This window comes from Hippocampus comes, unplaced genomic scaffold (genome assembly GCF_001891065.2).
Source record: "Hippocampus comes isolate QL1 unplaced genomic scaffold, H_comes_QL1_v1.1 scaffold252, whole genome shotgun sequence".
NCBI classification, from domain to species: Eukaryota; Metazoa; Chordata; class Actinopteri; order Syngnathiformes; family Syngnathidae; genus Hippocampus; species Hippocampus comes.
In genome coordinates, this window is record NW_017805485.1 from 731,161 (window position 1) to 747,912 (window position 16,752).

The 16,752-nt window shown below is 40.8% G+C and overlaps 1 protein-coding gene across 3 annotated transcripts in view; it reads right to left on the reverse strand.

Annotated features, from left to right (window-relative positions):
• The window catches only part of LOC109519540 (leucine-rich repeat and fibronectin type-III domain-containing protein 2), a 129,447-nt gene that overhangs the window by 73,319 nt on the left and 39,376 nt on the right, over positions 1–16,752 (reverse strand). The window contains exons 2-3 of one of the 3 annotated variants that reach the window (XM_019876127.1): positions 4,379–4,453; positions 3,709–3,820 (exon numbers count right to left, since the gene is read on the reverse strand). The exons of 1 other annotated variant lie outside the window; for it this stretch is intronic. The gene's annotated coding sequence lies outside the window, so the exon portion shown is untranslated. The remainder of the gene's footprint in view (positions 1–3,708; positions 3,821–4,378; positions 4,454–16,752) is intronic. One more of the 3 variants, XM_019876128.1, reaches the window with a different exon arrangement.

Consider the following 16,752-nt stretch of genomic DNA (forward strand, 5'->3'; position numbering starts at 1 on the left):
ATTAAGAACTAAATGGAAAAAAAAAGACATTTGGCGTATTAAGTTTGCACCCATTAAGCCCAAAAGCTTATTCACAATACTCAATTTGACTGGACTCAAACTGACATCAATTGTTTCCTCACAGGTAAATACTGGTGGTTAGCTAAGAACAACATTCAATACAACTCTTGTTGCTTGGCCAACCTCCCGACGCACTCCCCCCCAAAAAAAAAAAAAAAAAAAATCACATATGCCACTTCATTTGCAGGCTGGGACAAAAATAATTCTGGCTATCACATGAGGAATATTACAGGGCCAACTGTCTCGGCAATTGACGCAAGAATGAGAAACAACACCTTCGATGATAGTGCTGACATTCAGCATCATGTGAGGCGGGAAGAAAAACGGGACAAATTGAAATAGTTCACTGATGGTTCGCACATTTTTCACAGGACCACCTGGACTAGCAAAACATCCTTGATGATTCGGGGACTGAGATTTAACTGCAGTTGAACTTTTATCCCCAGGACTTCTCCTACTGTTCCATCTGTCGCCGTGATAGTTTTGGGACATGTTCATAAATAGAGATTGAAGGAGGCATTCATAGATTTTAGCAGCCAGACATTTTCTGATCAAAGCTCAGTTAGATGAGGCACAAAAATGCAGCACCTAATATTCCCTGAGACAGTTTGATCAGGTACTTTTCACAGAATCTGCAAAACTGTAGCAGACATCTGATTTGGCTTGACTGTCAACTTTGATTGAGTGCGACTGACTTGATGGATGTCTTTGGGTAATTTGTCAAGCACTGGTATGGTTTTCACATTTTTAATAGATGGCTTGTCTTCGAAGTCCAGCACAGCAGCAGATTGAGATGACCAAAAAAAAAAATCATCAGCCCAATGTTACAATGTAGGACAAGCAGTCCACCGAGAGCTCTGAGAGTTCCACTTTACTCGCTCAATATGTTATGACGTGACGTGTGAAGATCTTATCAATTTAACATTTTGCATCGTGAATGATGGCTATGTGTTGCGAAGAGCTGTTGTGAGAGATGATCTTTTAGTTGAGCATATCAAGTGTGTTAATATGAGAGTTTACTCCCTTCAGGCAAGACTGTTGCTGGCAAACCAAAGGGGTAATAAAACATGTCAGCTAAACACAGCGCCCACATACACCTCCAGTCAGCTGGTCCCCAAAGACCCATTTTCTTCTGTTCTAATAATAAAGACTATTGACGGAGCTTGTGCTTGTCTTTATATCATCCAAGAGACAAAAATGCATGAGATGATTAAAGGTAGGTTGAAAATTTGTTCCAACAACAGAAAGCGTGTGTGAACTGCCATTACTGTATCACCTTGACAACAATAAACATGAACAACATGTTTCTGCGCACGAAGGCTTTCACACGAGGATATTACACCCTCTCAGGGTTTGGATTTACTTGGAAGATTATTCAGTAGCAGTATGGGAAGCAAGGCCTTTTGCTATCAGGAGTAATTAGAAGACTTCATCTTCTCGACGTTATACCGTCCATTATTCCATTCGGTCTCTCGAACACATCTTAATCCTCACAAGGTTGATGATGTGTTGTGTCTATCCCAGTTAACTTTGGGCGAGTGTAAATCCTGAACTGGTCACCAAACAAAACAAAGAAATGAGCCCCTACGCGCGGGACCATATTTACTTCCGTAAAGAATGCCACGTGACATCGTTTCTTTTTGTGCTTTGTGCGCATGCGTGTCATATCATGGACGCTTTGCATTCACGTTAGAAGTCACGTTTGTTTTTGTTATCGAAATGACAACGGTATTTTACGGATTATAAATCGCACCAGCCATGAAATGCAAAATACAGAAGAAAAAAAACATATCTAAGTCACCAAGAACAGACAAAAATAAAAATGAAATAGTGAACAACAGGCTGAATAAGCGTACAATATGCTAACGTTACATGATGCATAAACAACGAACTGAGAACCTGCCTTGTATGTTCACAGAAGATATTAAGAGTTAGTCAGATAACCATACCATAAAGAAGATGCTAACAAGTTGACCAAACTATCAGTGTCACTCCAAATCACGAAATCCAATGAAATCTTTATCCTCTGTGTCACTTTTAAACAACTCAGTCAATTCACTTCCACTTCTACGTCGCTAACGTCAGACTCATCGTCGACTTATCAGAATAGGCCGAGAGTGCGCTCTTGCAGTTAATATGAAAATACCATTTGAAATGTTATTATAATGTGTTAATAATTTCACATATAAATCGGTCCAAATTATGAAAAAAAACTTACGGTACGTACGGTAAATAAAAAGATTGCACTAGACATCCAACTTGGATATCATGTCCCCTATCCTCACAAGGGTCGCGGGGGGTGCTGGAGCCCATTCCAGCTGTCTTCTGGCCGTAGGTGGGGGACACCCTGAACTGGTTGCCAGCCAATCGCATGGCACTCAGAGACGAACAACCATCCGCGCTCACACTCACACCTAGGGACAATTTAGAGTGTTCCATTAATCTGCCACGCGTGTTTTTGAAATGTGGGAGGAAACCGGAGTACCCGTAGAAAACCCACGCAGTCACGGGGAGAACATGCAAACTCTACACAGGAAGGCCGGAGCCGGAATCAAACCCCGCACCTCCGCACTGCGAGGCCGATGCGCAAACCAGCCGACCACCAGACCGGCCTAATAAAATTCATACTAAATGAAATACTGTATGTTGCCTCATGAATACAAAGTATACTTTCTTGCAGTGCTAAAAATGAACTCCAAATGCATGAGCTGGAACAGCTGGAATGCCAACAATTCAGCACAAATGTGTTGAACGCTCCAAGATTTGCCACAGCACAGATTGGCCAGTGTGATCACACGTTCCCATCAGACCAATTAACAGTCTTGAAATTTGCGATTTCATATTAGCCAATTCTGCTGCGGTTATCGCAGTGCTAAAGTAAAGCTGTCAAAGCCTGACCGCAGTTTTCTCAAATGGTTTTCCATCTGCCGAATCATCTCATGGCAATTTGCCCGTACTGTGAAACTTGTAGCAATGATTTCTCATTTGATTCCTACTGCCACAGACACGTTCCCAATGTCCAGACAGGCCCAGCAAAGAAGTCAGAACACATTTATCTTTTCAGCTGATGCCCTTCAAAATGAAGTAGGCAGACTGCAAAGTTTCCTTGTAAATAGTCCTGTCAAGACACAATTTTCATAATGGCACGGTACGTCATAACCCTAACTATTCTAAACTGCATTACAAAATTATATAATTTCAATCGTTAGTCAGGCTATCGCAATTTTCCTTACCAGGGCTGTGTGGTGCAGCGAGTATAATTGGCAGTATTCAGTGAAGGTCACAATCGGCTCTCACTTCTTTTGCAATTAACCCAGTTTCTCTGCGAGGCTGCAATCTGTGGGGAAGCAATTAAAATCTGGACTCCTCCTACGGTGGAGAGTTCACAGGAGTGAAAAAAAAAAAAGTAGGCATTTGTTTTATACGTAATCTGCATCCATTCAAATGAAAACAAAGGTGCCGGGAAAGTACAGAAGTGATTCTATGATCAGAGGTTTAGCTGACAGTTTTGGTGCCAGAGCACATCCAGTCTGGGGCATTCAGTCGCCGGGGGCTTTTACTTTTGCGTTTTACATTTTACAGCCACACTCACCCCTTGCAGCATAAAGGTCAGTCTGAAAAGCCACCCGTTGCCAGTTTGTTAGCTACCTTCCCTGCCGTACTCGATGTTGCCTAGCTGTTACTTTCAAGCCTAGCTGTACTCCTCGACGTAGTTCCTCTGACCACTTTTGGTTCCTGCTTCCTCGACCTGTCCCGATTCCTGACAATAAACCAGTTCTGAGTTCATTGTGTCTGCCTATGGGTCCTGTGCTCATCTCAAGCTAAGCCGAACAGGATTGCTTTCAACTCTTTCTGCTGCTTGTTTAAAAGGGACATACAATTAATATCATAAAATCTTAAGATCTCATATTTTGGGGGTGCTTGGATTCACCTTAAGAGGTGCTGCGGCAACACCAAAAATGGGTTTGACACGCATATGCACAAGTGCACGAAAAAAAGTACAACAGCAATCAAAGTGATGTGTCAAATGTTCCTTGAGTAGTTGTGTGGTTTAAGGTTTTGTTCCATTTGTTCTCCAACAAGATCTTTGTTATTATCATGTTTTGGGATTTGTCATTAGAGGATCTGAACATAATCTTGAATATACTGTGGATGCAATGTGTGTGTGTGCGCGTGCTCGTGTGTGTGTATGTATGTATGTGTGTGTGTGTGTATATATATATATATTTGAGCATTGCATTGTGTAATATATATATACAAGGAGAGAGAGAGTCAGCCTGACTGTATGTGTGCACAAACACAGGCCTTAAATTCCTACCGTGGACAGAAAAAAAGTCTCTCCTCTCTGTGTGCTGAAGAAGAAGTCAACCACCTCATCAGTTCGCACTCAAAGCTGCAAGAACACATCGAGGAGAGAGAAGAGAAGGGGAGAATGAGAAATGGTCAGAGTGTCACATCTAATTCTCTTGCTTTAGGGGAGAATGCGGGCTATGGATGCCCCGGCTGATCACTGCTGTTGAGATTCCTGCTCACCGGTAGCATTACGCTGAAAGAGTCAGGCTTGTTTACCTGGATAAAGTCACCAACTGAAAGTTCATCTCCAATAGCATCCCGAAAGACCATTAAAATTGTTTGTGTTCGGCACTAGCTAGCCTGCGGCTCTGAAGCTAATTAGGGTTTGCATCTTCGCTCACTGATTATTCTTGTCAAATGCATTTCCATTGACAAATAAATGTGATGCAAATGCACAACATACTATCTGTGATCCTTTTTTCCCGGATGTGAGGCTTAGATCTGGTGATGTTGATTTTTGTCACTTGTGGGCGTGTGAACCCCTTTGGGACTCTTTTGTGATTAGAAATTAACTTGACTCTTAAAAGAACTAATACTTGTTTTCAGTCAACCACGTGGCTGTAAAGGATTTTCTTCCAGTGGATATTTGTTCTCTTAACATAATTTTCCCTTCACAATAAAATAACGCAAAAAAAGCCTTTGGAAAAGGCAAAACACATTCAAAGTTAATCTTTTGATGCTGATGATAATGAGGTCTAGTTTGGTGCGCTTATGGCTCCTGTGGCTCAAGACTCCACCTGGTTCGGGTGTAGACCGTGTCAGCCACAAGTGGAAGCATGCATGCAGTAACGTCATCTACTTACCATTTTCAGTTTTTGCAGGTCTGTGTAAATAGGAAGCATTTTAACAGCACCAGACTGAAAGTGTGTGGAATACTTAACGAAGACACCTGAATTATTTTTACTATTTATAACCACAGGGCTCCAACTGTATTTCGGTACATTAAATGCTTCAGCCACAACAAGTTTGTGACAAACGGCACAGACTACTGGCCATGATCTTTTTTTTTTTGTCGATCTACGTAAGTGGAGATTGTTTCACCACCATTGGACTGAAAGTGTTTCAAACACTTGACTATTACAGCCAGATTATTTATACTATTAATTAGGGCTGTCTGTTGGTTCAAAATTTCTATCGTGATTAATTGCATAATTGCCATGTTAACCCGTGATTAATCAGAAATTAATTTAATTCATTTTATATTCATTTTAAATGGAGAACAAAATATATGAAAACATACATTTTTTATTTTTGTCATACAAATATTGTATCTTTTAGTTCATGTTACAGTAATTCATAAAATTATTTGAAGTTAAAAAATATATATTTTAATATATACTTATAAAGAGTTGAAAACTTTCAGTCAGATGTGTGTTGAGGTAAATGGACATCGAATTTTTATGCCACGAGGTGACAATAGAGTTTTATGTTGGATGATGGTGAGAATAGGTTTTTCCGTTTTCGTTTTCAAATTAAGTAGTAAATTAATTAGAACATGAAGCAATTTGTGGACTCCTGTCCATTTTGACCAGAGAAAACTAGTTCCCAGTACCCACATGTTTAGATTTATTATATTTATTATTGCAAAATTGTGTTAAAGTGACACTTGACACATCGTTTCACTTAATTTTGTTGTTTTATACTGATGTACATTGTCATTTGTGGCACAGCTTTTCGGCAAATGAGCCAGAAATTAAACCGATGTGACACAAGCTGAATAAAATTCGCCTCGTGTCTTAATAGCAGGTGACTTGAAGTCACTTCACAAGACAAGACAGGCATACCCTCGTCTCTTGGCTCGCAAAAGGGCCTGGGAGTTGCCCGTGCAGAACCGTTTGAGAAAGATAGTACGTTCCTCGTGTCATGATTCATGTTTATTATTATGTTTCGAAAATACCACAGTTTTCATGCAGGTCATATAATATTATTTTGTTGTATTTATCCTATTATTTTGTTGTATTTATCCGTAACGCCTGAAAGGCTGGTCCCTGAAAATATTGTCTGACATTAAACTGGTCCGTGGGACAAAAAAGGTTGGGGACCGCTGGCTTACAGTATATTGGCTGCAGTGCAGTGCATTTCTTGCAATTCATAAAATTATTTGAAGTTAAAAAATATATATTTTAATATATACTTATAAAGAGTTGAAAACTTTCAGTCAGATGTGTGTTGAGGTAAATGGACATCGAATTTTTATGCCACGAGGTGACAATAGAGTTTTATGTTGGATGATGGTGAGAATAGGTTTTTCCGTTTTCGTTTTCAAATTAAGTAGTAAATTAATTAGAACATGAAGCAATTTGTGGACTCCTGTCCATTTTGACCAGAGAAAACTAGTTCCCAGTACCCACATGTTTAGATTTATTATATTTATTATTGCAAAATTGTGTTAAAGTGACACTTGACACATCGTTTCACTTAATTTTGTTGTTTTATACTGATGTACATTGTCATTTGTGGCACAGCTTTTCGGCAAATGAGCCAGAAATTAAACCGATGTGACACAAGCTGAATAAAATTCGCCTCGTGTCTTAATAGCAGGTGACTTGAAGTCACTTCACAAGACAAGACAGGCATACCCTCGTCTCTTGGCTCTCAAAAGGGCCTGGGAGTTGCCCGTGCAGAACCGTTTGAGAAAGATAGTACGTTCCTCGTGTCATGATTCATGTTTATTATTATGTTTCGAAAATACCACAGTTTTCATGCAGGTCATATAATATTATTTTGTTGTATTTATCCTATTATTTTGTTGTATTTATCCGTAACGCCTGAAAGGCTGGTCCCTGAAAATATTGTCTGACATTAAACTGGTCCGTGGGACAAAAAAGGTTGGGGACCGCTGGCTTACAGTATATTGGCTGCAGTGCAGTGCATTTCTTGCGGGTAATCCATGTGGATGTGTCTGCTGCATTGCGACCGGAATTCCCCATTTTCCCCAACTGCAGGGGTTTCCAAATAGGGGCGTGGATTAGTTGGCATTGAATTGTTTTTGTTGCATTAAAGAGACTTTGCATTAACTCGTTATTAATGCGCTAATTTCAACACCCCTATGATTAATATATGATACTGTTTACAACCAGAACAGTAGTTCTGTCTGTGAAGACGTGGCTCTAAATAATGAGGGATCAAGGATTGTTGATTAGAAACCTGCAGTAGACCAAATAAGCAGAGAAGAAGAAGAAAAAAAAGCATTGTTCCAACAAATTATGGAAATAGGGTATGGTTTTTGGTGTCAAGACAGTTTCCTTCTTACTCATGAATAGAAATCGTTGAGCAAGGCACAGAACCATCAACTGCTGGAGACCATTTACGTCTCTTCTGCTGTGTCTGTGTACATATGGGTTTGAATGCGAATTCTACAAATGAATTAAACTAATTAAAAATCCTCTATAGGCATAATTCTGTTTCAATGCCACACTGTTTGATCCAACTGGTGCATTTGATCTCATTATCTTGTGTCTAATATTGTCTGTCTAATATGCGCTGGTACAATTTTTTTTTTTTTTAAATACCTTTAGAATATTTGTCACTTCAGTCATCTGAACTGGGGGTTGCATGACTTCAGATGTGTATTACTTTTTACTTTTGGGAGTATGTTTATTATTTTTATTTTTAACGACTGGTGCGCAAGTCAGCCTCACAGTGCAGAGGTGCAGGGTTCGATTCCGGCTCCGGCCTTCCTGTGTGGAGTTGGCGTGTTTTCCCCGTGCCTGCGTGGGTTTTCTCTGGGTACTTTGGCTTTCCCTCGCATTCCAAAAACATGCATGGCAGGTTAGTGGAACACTCAAACTTGTGCCTCAGTGTTTTTGTTTGGCTGGCAACCAGTTCAGGATGTCCCCCACCAACTGCCCGAAGACAGCTGGCTCCAGCATGCCTGCGACCTTTGTGAGCATAAGCAGATCGGAAAATGGATGGATGGAAATACATGGAGTATTTGTTGAATGCAAGATTTAGGTCACAATTATTGTGCAGTAGAGAAAAGTAAACTAGAATTCCCAAATGACTATTTGTCCTCCAGTCTTTCGTATGGCCATAAAGTAATAACGAAATCAATACATTTAAATCCGCTCAGGTGACGGAATAATTTCTTTCGGCACGCTCATCTGTGACTTCAAGTGGCTTGTCAACGACATGCTCCAAACCTCATTAGGGGAAGTAAAGTGACTGGTCGGTCCAACCCGAGTTTGAACCATAACATGAACAAGGCTTAGATCAATATGACAGTTGAGGACAATGATTTGGGTTACTTGTTTTTTAAGGAAGGTGCCTGCAGTGTGCATCCCACATCTACTACCGAGCTGTAGCAATTATTGCATGACACCGCCATCCATTGCAGTTCTCCCAGAATTTCATAATTTATCACACATCCTTGTTTTTGCCTCTAGGGACCTGAATGCTATTATCCAACGCAAGAGAAATCTGATTCGGCAGCCGCTATCTCAGTGGCTTCTTTGAAGCCTACTTTCTTCAAGTGCTCTCCTGCAGTTGCTTTAATGCATCAAACTGCATCGACTGACAATCGGTGAGTTGGTGCATCGCCGACTATCCTTTCACCTAACCGTTGAAGCTTTGACAGAAAACTGGGAAATAAGCAATGTGATGTTCTGTTTTAACTGTAAAGTTTACAGAACACTCTCTGCGGCTATCCTGAAATGATCATCATAACAGTTCAAAATTCGTGCTGGAGTGATTGCACACAATGGATCCTGTAGTTGTTGGCACGCATTTTGTGGGTAGCAGGACCATGACGTTCAGCAACACTCCGAATTACGCTCAAATTTTCTCCTTTTCTTTTTTTCTTTTTTACTATGTCAAAAAGATCGCTGCTGACCAATTCAATAATGAGGACAAGGAGCATAGAAACTGGATGGATGGATATAATGTAGAGAAGTTGTGGCCAACTTTTTTGAGTTGAGACAAGTACGTTGTTCGCGGACCGGCGAACATTTATTTATTTTTTATTGCTTTTAAATGGCTAGTTTGAAAGCACTGGCACTGACAATAAAGATAATTATAGAGTAATTAAACATTTTGTTCCGTAGATTTTTTTTTCCATTCGTTTCAAACAGTGTTATTCTACTGTACAACAAATGTCGAATAAAATAACACCACTGAGAAATGGACCAATCGGGAATAATAGTTACGCCTTATGATGTAAACATTATTTTCAGACATTTGGTCATCGCTGAATGAAATTTTATCATCGGACTTGGGATAGGAGTCCTGTATTGTTTCAATGTCTTGGCAAAACTCTTTGCATGATCACTGCTGTATCTAATCGCCATTTTACAGTTCTGAATAAGAAATTGTGGACTGAGAGTATTTACTATTTTAAGCCACAGGATTCTCACCGCACTATGAAGTGCAAAGACACTCAAAAATTGTGTCCACAGTCTTTTCAAAACAGTGGAGGCTGTTGCTCATGGCAACTCTATCTCGTTCAGTGTAGTGATAAATACTCTGTCCAAATCATTATTATCTATTGTATACTGTATATCCTGTGTAGTTGAAGCCTATTAGGCGACAACACATTTGCACATTTTTAAATAAGACCAACGCTTTTCAGTCAAAAAGGTGGTAAATCTGTAGAACATAAACGACAAATTCCCCCGCACACGCATACTCAAACATATGTGGCAACTTGCATACAGCTGAGCCTCCTAAACACAGTAATAGTGTGCCATATAAATGCTACCTACAACTGAATTATACAGTATACTCGGATCACTACACTGAAGGAGGGGGGATCGAGTGCATTTCTGTAAAACAACGTCAAGGCACAGTGACCTGTGGAAATGTGCATTCAAGCACTGCTAGTCCCCGCAACTAAATGGAAAAGTCACAGCGTGCATTCAAAACAACACAAACAACATAATGGAAGTCAGTACTCAACACGTGGAAAGAAAGCCAAATCTATTTTTACACTTCTATTCCCATTTGCCACTGAATCATTGTGCTGCAGCCTCACAAAATAAACAATGAGTCTGCTGTGGAACCAATTCTTATGTTCATCACAGTGTAGCCACAACACAAGTAGCCCCAAGGGCTGGTACACAAATAAGGACATTGGGTCGGACATATTTTGTTTTATTTAACTGTCGCTTCTTCGTTCATCAGTCCGGGCGCTTCTCTGATTGGCTGCTTTCCATTCACATGAAAGTTCATGGAGTCAAATGACTAGAGAATACAGGAGTTTGCTTTCCCCTGTACACATGAAGATTTTTGGTCATAAATGTGAAACAAAATTAATCTTTTAAAATGTTATTTTCTGACCCGATGATTGGAACAAATCCACTCTTCCCACACCTCAGATAGAAAAAAATCGGTAAAATCGGGACAAGAGCAGCCCAAGTATTGTTAAATGTTCCTTATATTTACTAGATGACAACGGCAACGTTCCATGTGCCATTGATTTCATGCAGTGTGTAGAGATGTATTTTGCTTTTTGCTAAACACAGGTCTCTCTTAAATTGCATTGCTGTTTTGGACAACCTAATGTTACGCTCCAAAATTTGCTTAATACATTATAGAGGCTCTGCAAATTTGTTCCCATCCCTGGTCTTTTTATTGTGTCATAACTGCACGTCCAGCAGAAGTTCCAGTTTGAGCATGTTTACTAGGAGAACATGTTTCGAATCATATTTTGTGAGCTGAGGTCCTTTTGGTGCTACATTTTTTGTATTAAAATCCTGCTCCCTATTCTCCACATTGTCATATCCTGTAGATCCGTAAATCTTTAATATTCTCAACCAAGCCAACACAACCATGCACTTTGATAATGATGTATGGCGAGTTTAATGTGATTCTCATGTTCTTCTTGCCAGCCTTAACTGCCAAAAAGCCATGGAACCATTTGGATCATGAATACCACAGACCTTTAGGGAATGTGTCTAAGTGTGCAGACAGAGCCAATGGTTGCAAACATTTGCTAATGGCTTAATAGATGTTTTTTTCCACAAGCCTAAGCAGAAAGGTGTTGACAGGTCACGCCACAGGTATTAATTTAATATTCTTTAGTTACTGGTATATACAGTATATCTCCCTGTAACCTTGGGAGCAGGATTATATTCGGTCAAATGTACTTCTAACACAATATCCAATAGGGTAGACGTTCTGCTAAGAACACCATGATTTACCTCTTCATGTATGGCAGGATTTCAGTTTTACTAACTGTGGGGCTTGGGATCAGAAGTGTGAGTGTTCAAAACCACTGATGGTTGAATTATCACAATTCAGAAACTTTGGTGCTTCCAGAACACTGTTGAGTTGCCTTTCTAAGACAACCAAAATGGAAATAAATTCTTCACATGAAAAAAGGCTCATAATTATACAGTACGTCATTTTCCGCTTCGACCTGGCCACTTCCTGCTCAGGTTGCCGGAAAAGTAGGAAATCTTAGATTTATCTCGGACCCACCACTTTGTCCAGCTCTTCCAAGGGAATCGTTCCTGAGGCATTGCCAGGTCAGCCGAGAGACAAAGAGTCTTTCCAGCATGTTGTGGGTGCTCCCAAGGGTCTACACCCTTTGGGAGATACCAGGAGCACCTTAAGAGGGGAATAGTCAGGAGAGATGCTCACCTCATCGGGGTGCTCTCCATGGGAAGGAGAAGCAGCTCTACTACTCTCCTAGATGACATGATTCCTGAACCTCACTAAGGACGAGCCTGGACACCTTGCAGACAAAACTCAGTTTGGTCGCTTGCATTTCTTTTTGGTCACTAACCACAGCCAAAGGTGAGTTAGGTGAGGGAGAGACCTTTGCCATTCCACTCAGCTACTTCTTCACCTCGACAGACTGGTGCATAGTCCACCTCCATCACAGCGTGATGAAGCCAATAAAACCATATTATCTGCAACAAACAGAGAGGCAATCCGGAGGCCACCAAACCAGACCCCCCAGCACCTCATGTGAACATCTGGAAATCAAGATTATGAATTGAATCGGTGACAAAGGACAGCCTTGGCAAAGTCCAACCCTAACTAGAAAAAAATTAATCGGAATGCCTGCAATGAGGACCAAGCACTACAGACTAGACCAATGCCTCTAAAATGCATGCTCTGAACTATGGGTGGTGCATAGGTACAAGCAAGAGTCAGGACTCCCCTGTTCCCACCCAAATTGAGGGAGGCTACCCTCTCCTCCACCAGGGTGAAAAAAACGTAAACTGAGGTGTCACACTTGCTTGTCACCTGTCAACAGAGACAACTCCAGAGCGGAAGAAAGTCTGACCCCTCTTACCAGCTGCAAATGTGGCTCAGTTGGTAGAGCAAGTTGTCCTGGGCAATACATCGAACCCTAAATTGCATCCAAGTTGGCACTGTAAATGGGAAACTGATCCCAATTCTCTGACCTGGTCAAACAAAGAATAACAAACGTACTGGTTCCAGTACCCAAGCTGTGATTCGACAAGAGCCCGACTATAAATAGCTAGAAACTCTCAACCTTGCAAATCAGGTCAGCTTTCTTCTGTGCCAGAAAAATAACATGATCGGGCCACCAAGGTCCCCTTTGTTTGGTTACCACAAAGTTCATATTAAACCTACCGTTGGTTAGTCCAAAGAAAGGGCAATCCATATTGTCATGCTGAGCTCTACCATGCCAGGTCTCTTAAGTTCAGGCTTACCCACCAAGTACTGATGCACCACCTACAGGCCATGTTCTAGAGGTAGGGGTGGGGACCATGGTAACTCATGTCCAGAGAAGGGAAAACAAAATCCATTGTTGTAACCGTAATTTCCGGACTATAAGACATCGTGCTGCCGTGTTAATTGGAAAGAAAAGGAAATGTTAAGTTATTAAATGCTGAAACCTCTTTCTGTGTACTGTCCTTCTTTGCAAATATCTCATGTTACAATATGGGCGCCTGCGGCTTAAAGACAGGTGCCGCTTGTGTGTGTACAAAATAGTTTTTCCTTTAAAAATGTTGTGGGTGAGACTTATAATCAGGTGCACTCCATAGTCTGGAAATTACGGTAGTCATCATAGGGAGTTTTGAGCTATGCCATGGCCGGTCCCTCACCTAGAACCTGTTTTCCCTGGGTAACCCAACCAGAGGCATAAAGCACTGACAATTAAGCTCTCAGGATAAAATGTACACTTAAACCCCTCCCCCATGGTAAGGTGACCCATCCAAAGAGGCGGTGTTTATAGTCAGAATAAGTTTAAATCAGCGCTATACAACATTAAATTACAAACAAAAGAGCAAGAGTTGGGTGACAGACTTTTCTTTTGGCTCTTTCCCAAATGTATTTAAAATCCATACAATCAGGCATGGCACGTAAGCAGACCACACCCCAATCGTAATTACACAGTACACTGTAGCATTACCATATTGGCTTGCTGTCACTCTCCACGTGAGGTATAAGTCATGTGTCTAGCTCTCCTTATTAAGCTAATTCAAGGCTTTGCCGAGTGACAGGCTGTAAATCCAAAGCTTAAAAGCACTACATGGTAGACAGGGGTAATGAGGTGAATCTTCTTTGTAATGCCCCAAAAAGAGTTCCCTCAGCCCCCAATATGGCCATAATTTAATCACTTCATATTGCTGGTAAACAGTAAATCAAACGGACGATAGATAGATGGATGGATGGATGGATGGATCCACAAAGCGACATTGGCCAGCACTCGGGAGACACCTGTGCCTATTAAGGGGCGTTCCCTCTGTTGACTCTGCTCAGAAGTTAACAAATGAGCTTTGTATCTCACCTGATCTGGCCTGTAAAAAGTTAATCAATCCACAGGTTCCTCCTAACTCAACACAGGGCAACCAGAACTGTATGCTTCAATTACTTTATTTCACAAGAGGCATCAGAGGTCATCGACCAAAAACTACCTGCTATTAACTTCCTGATCTGTTCTGTTTTTACTGGACTGTTCATGTTCAGCAGTCATAAAAGCAATTTGTAGTATGACAAAAAGTATATGGTAACGACGGTAAGCGTGATATTACATATCCAAAGAGCATCTTCCAGGACTACTCGACAGGAAAACACTAGTAATTCAGGATCAACTCCCACAATTGCCTCCAGGATCTCCAAAGTACACATTGGAGAAGTTTGAATAGGAATGTCAATTTTGTCTCAATCCTCATTTCCTAATCGAACTCACAAATCCCATCTGGAGTTATGACAGGTTGATGTGTACACACCCAACGATCCATAACAACATTAAAAACGTTTTATTATCAGCTAAAAATGTTTTGGAAGGAGGGGGATTGCAATTTAGGCAAACCTTTCGCCTTCTTTATCCAGTACGTGCATGTGGACCCCAAGTAGCAAGCAGGGAGCTTTGTCCACACACACTAAGCTGCTCAACGGCCTTTCACTGCCATCCTAACCTATTTATATTAAGAAGGTAAAGCGTGGCAGCCTGTTTCCAAGAATAGTGGCCTCTTTTCGAGACCAACATCTAAACAAAGGAGCAGTTGGTTCGTGCTTGAGGAAATGACAAATTTGCAAAAGGAGCAAGTAGTATGACTGTGCTCACAGGTCTGAGAGGATTTAGGAGTTTTCCTTTCCAATTTTTTTGTTTCTTGTACAAAGTAGTGATTCAATCTTGGAAATGAATATAAACACACATTATCTTCCCAATTTGTAGTGCTTTATTATTAATTTTCTGAGCTTGTCTGTCTGATTTTCTCTGAGTCTGTTAATGGCACTCAAACTCTTACCGACGTGCAGCCTACGGAATGTGTATCTCATTTTATTCTTAAGAGATTTAAAAAGTATACGGTATGATTTAACAGTAGATAGTTTCAAATACTTAATGTTTTAGCAGTGTTGAGTGGTGTTAACATTTCAAAGACTGAGAGCATGCAGCTATGTGTCTGAATTGCTCACTCAACTAATTTGGTAATCACATTCACGAGCCAAAACCAATTGGTATTGGGGATTTCATCATTCCAGTTACAACATTCGTTTGTGAATAGTCATGTACAACTGAATAATAGGAGCTAAAAAAAGACATATCAAATGATCAACTGTATGTTATGATGCTTGGTTTTGTTTGACACGCAGTTGAGATGTGTAAGACCAGGCCTTGGTAATTTGGCAGACGCACACAAGCTGGTGTTTTTTTTTTTTTTTAAACGGCGGATTGCATCGTTTTTGGCATGAACACAGATGACTTTATCCGCTGCCAATGAAAGTAGCTCCTCTCATTTAATTTTGTCCCACTGACATCTCTCAAGGGTCTCTGTGGTGGTGGTGGTGGTGGTGGTGGGGAAACTACACAGCGATCAGTGCGTGATCAGTTCTTGGCCGGTGTATCAACAGACAACGTAAGCAAGTATCCCAATTAAATACACTGAGCTGGTGAGAACCGCTGACGATCTGTATGTCCGCGGGCCTTATGTACTGTATCAATACCTGCCCCTGACAGCTCAAACCTCAGTCTCTCGCTGTGCACTGGCCAGTGGGATAGCTTTAAAAGTATAATTAGGACAATACAACTACTACTAAAACTATTACTACTACTACTACTATAATTAATTAATTAATCAATCAATTAATTAATTAATTAATTAATCATAATAAGGTGTTCAATGAATTGATTTCTACAATGATTCAGAGGGTCTGATGCCCGCTGTTTTCATATTTATGAATGAAATACAGTGGGCTCATCTCATTTTTCTAATTGCACGTACCTTTGGTCATTCCTCTGTTCACATGCCAACAGCACACACCAAAAATTCTATGCGGGAGGGAGGACACAGTGTGACAAAGGAGCAAGGCGGGAGGAGGTAGAAATGTTTTGGGGTAATGAGTAGATGTCGACATTTGACGTCTGCTCAAGATGACGTAACGGCATTGATGTGTCACAAATGTACCATCTGCTTGTGAGAATTACACAAATGTTCACTTTATGTTTCTAGTGAGATTAAGTTAAGGTCATTTATCAACATTGTTTCGCTTCATAACTTTGCAGACTTAAAGACGAGCGCGATTGGTCTGTCCCATGCGTGTCCCCCCTATCCCTCACTGAGTGCATGCAGTGCATATTTGGACAATTGAGATGCTGCTTAATATAGTGTGAGAACAACTGGAATGTTTTGAGGAGAGAGAAGCGCGGAACGTTGATATTCAGAAACATGAGATGAGACCAGTGACACCCATGTACATGTCCGCGAGGCTCAGATTCTGGCTGCTGTGCCCTGAGCAAATTCATAAAAATTGAGCTAGACCAGATGTTCCTCGATTTAGATGTTCCAGCAGGCGCAACTTTAGACCTACCAAATTGTCTGGGTCCACCCTCACTACGTTGCAGGGCGGTTTGCCAAACCAGCGCACCAAGCAAATCAGGATATGCCAGCATTTTTGCATGGACCATTTACAAAAATA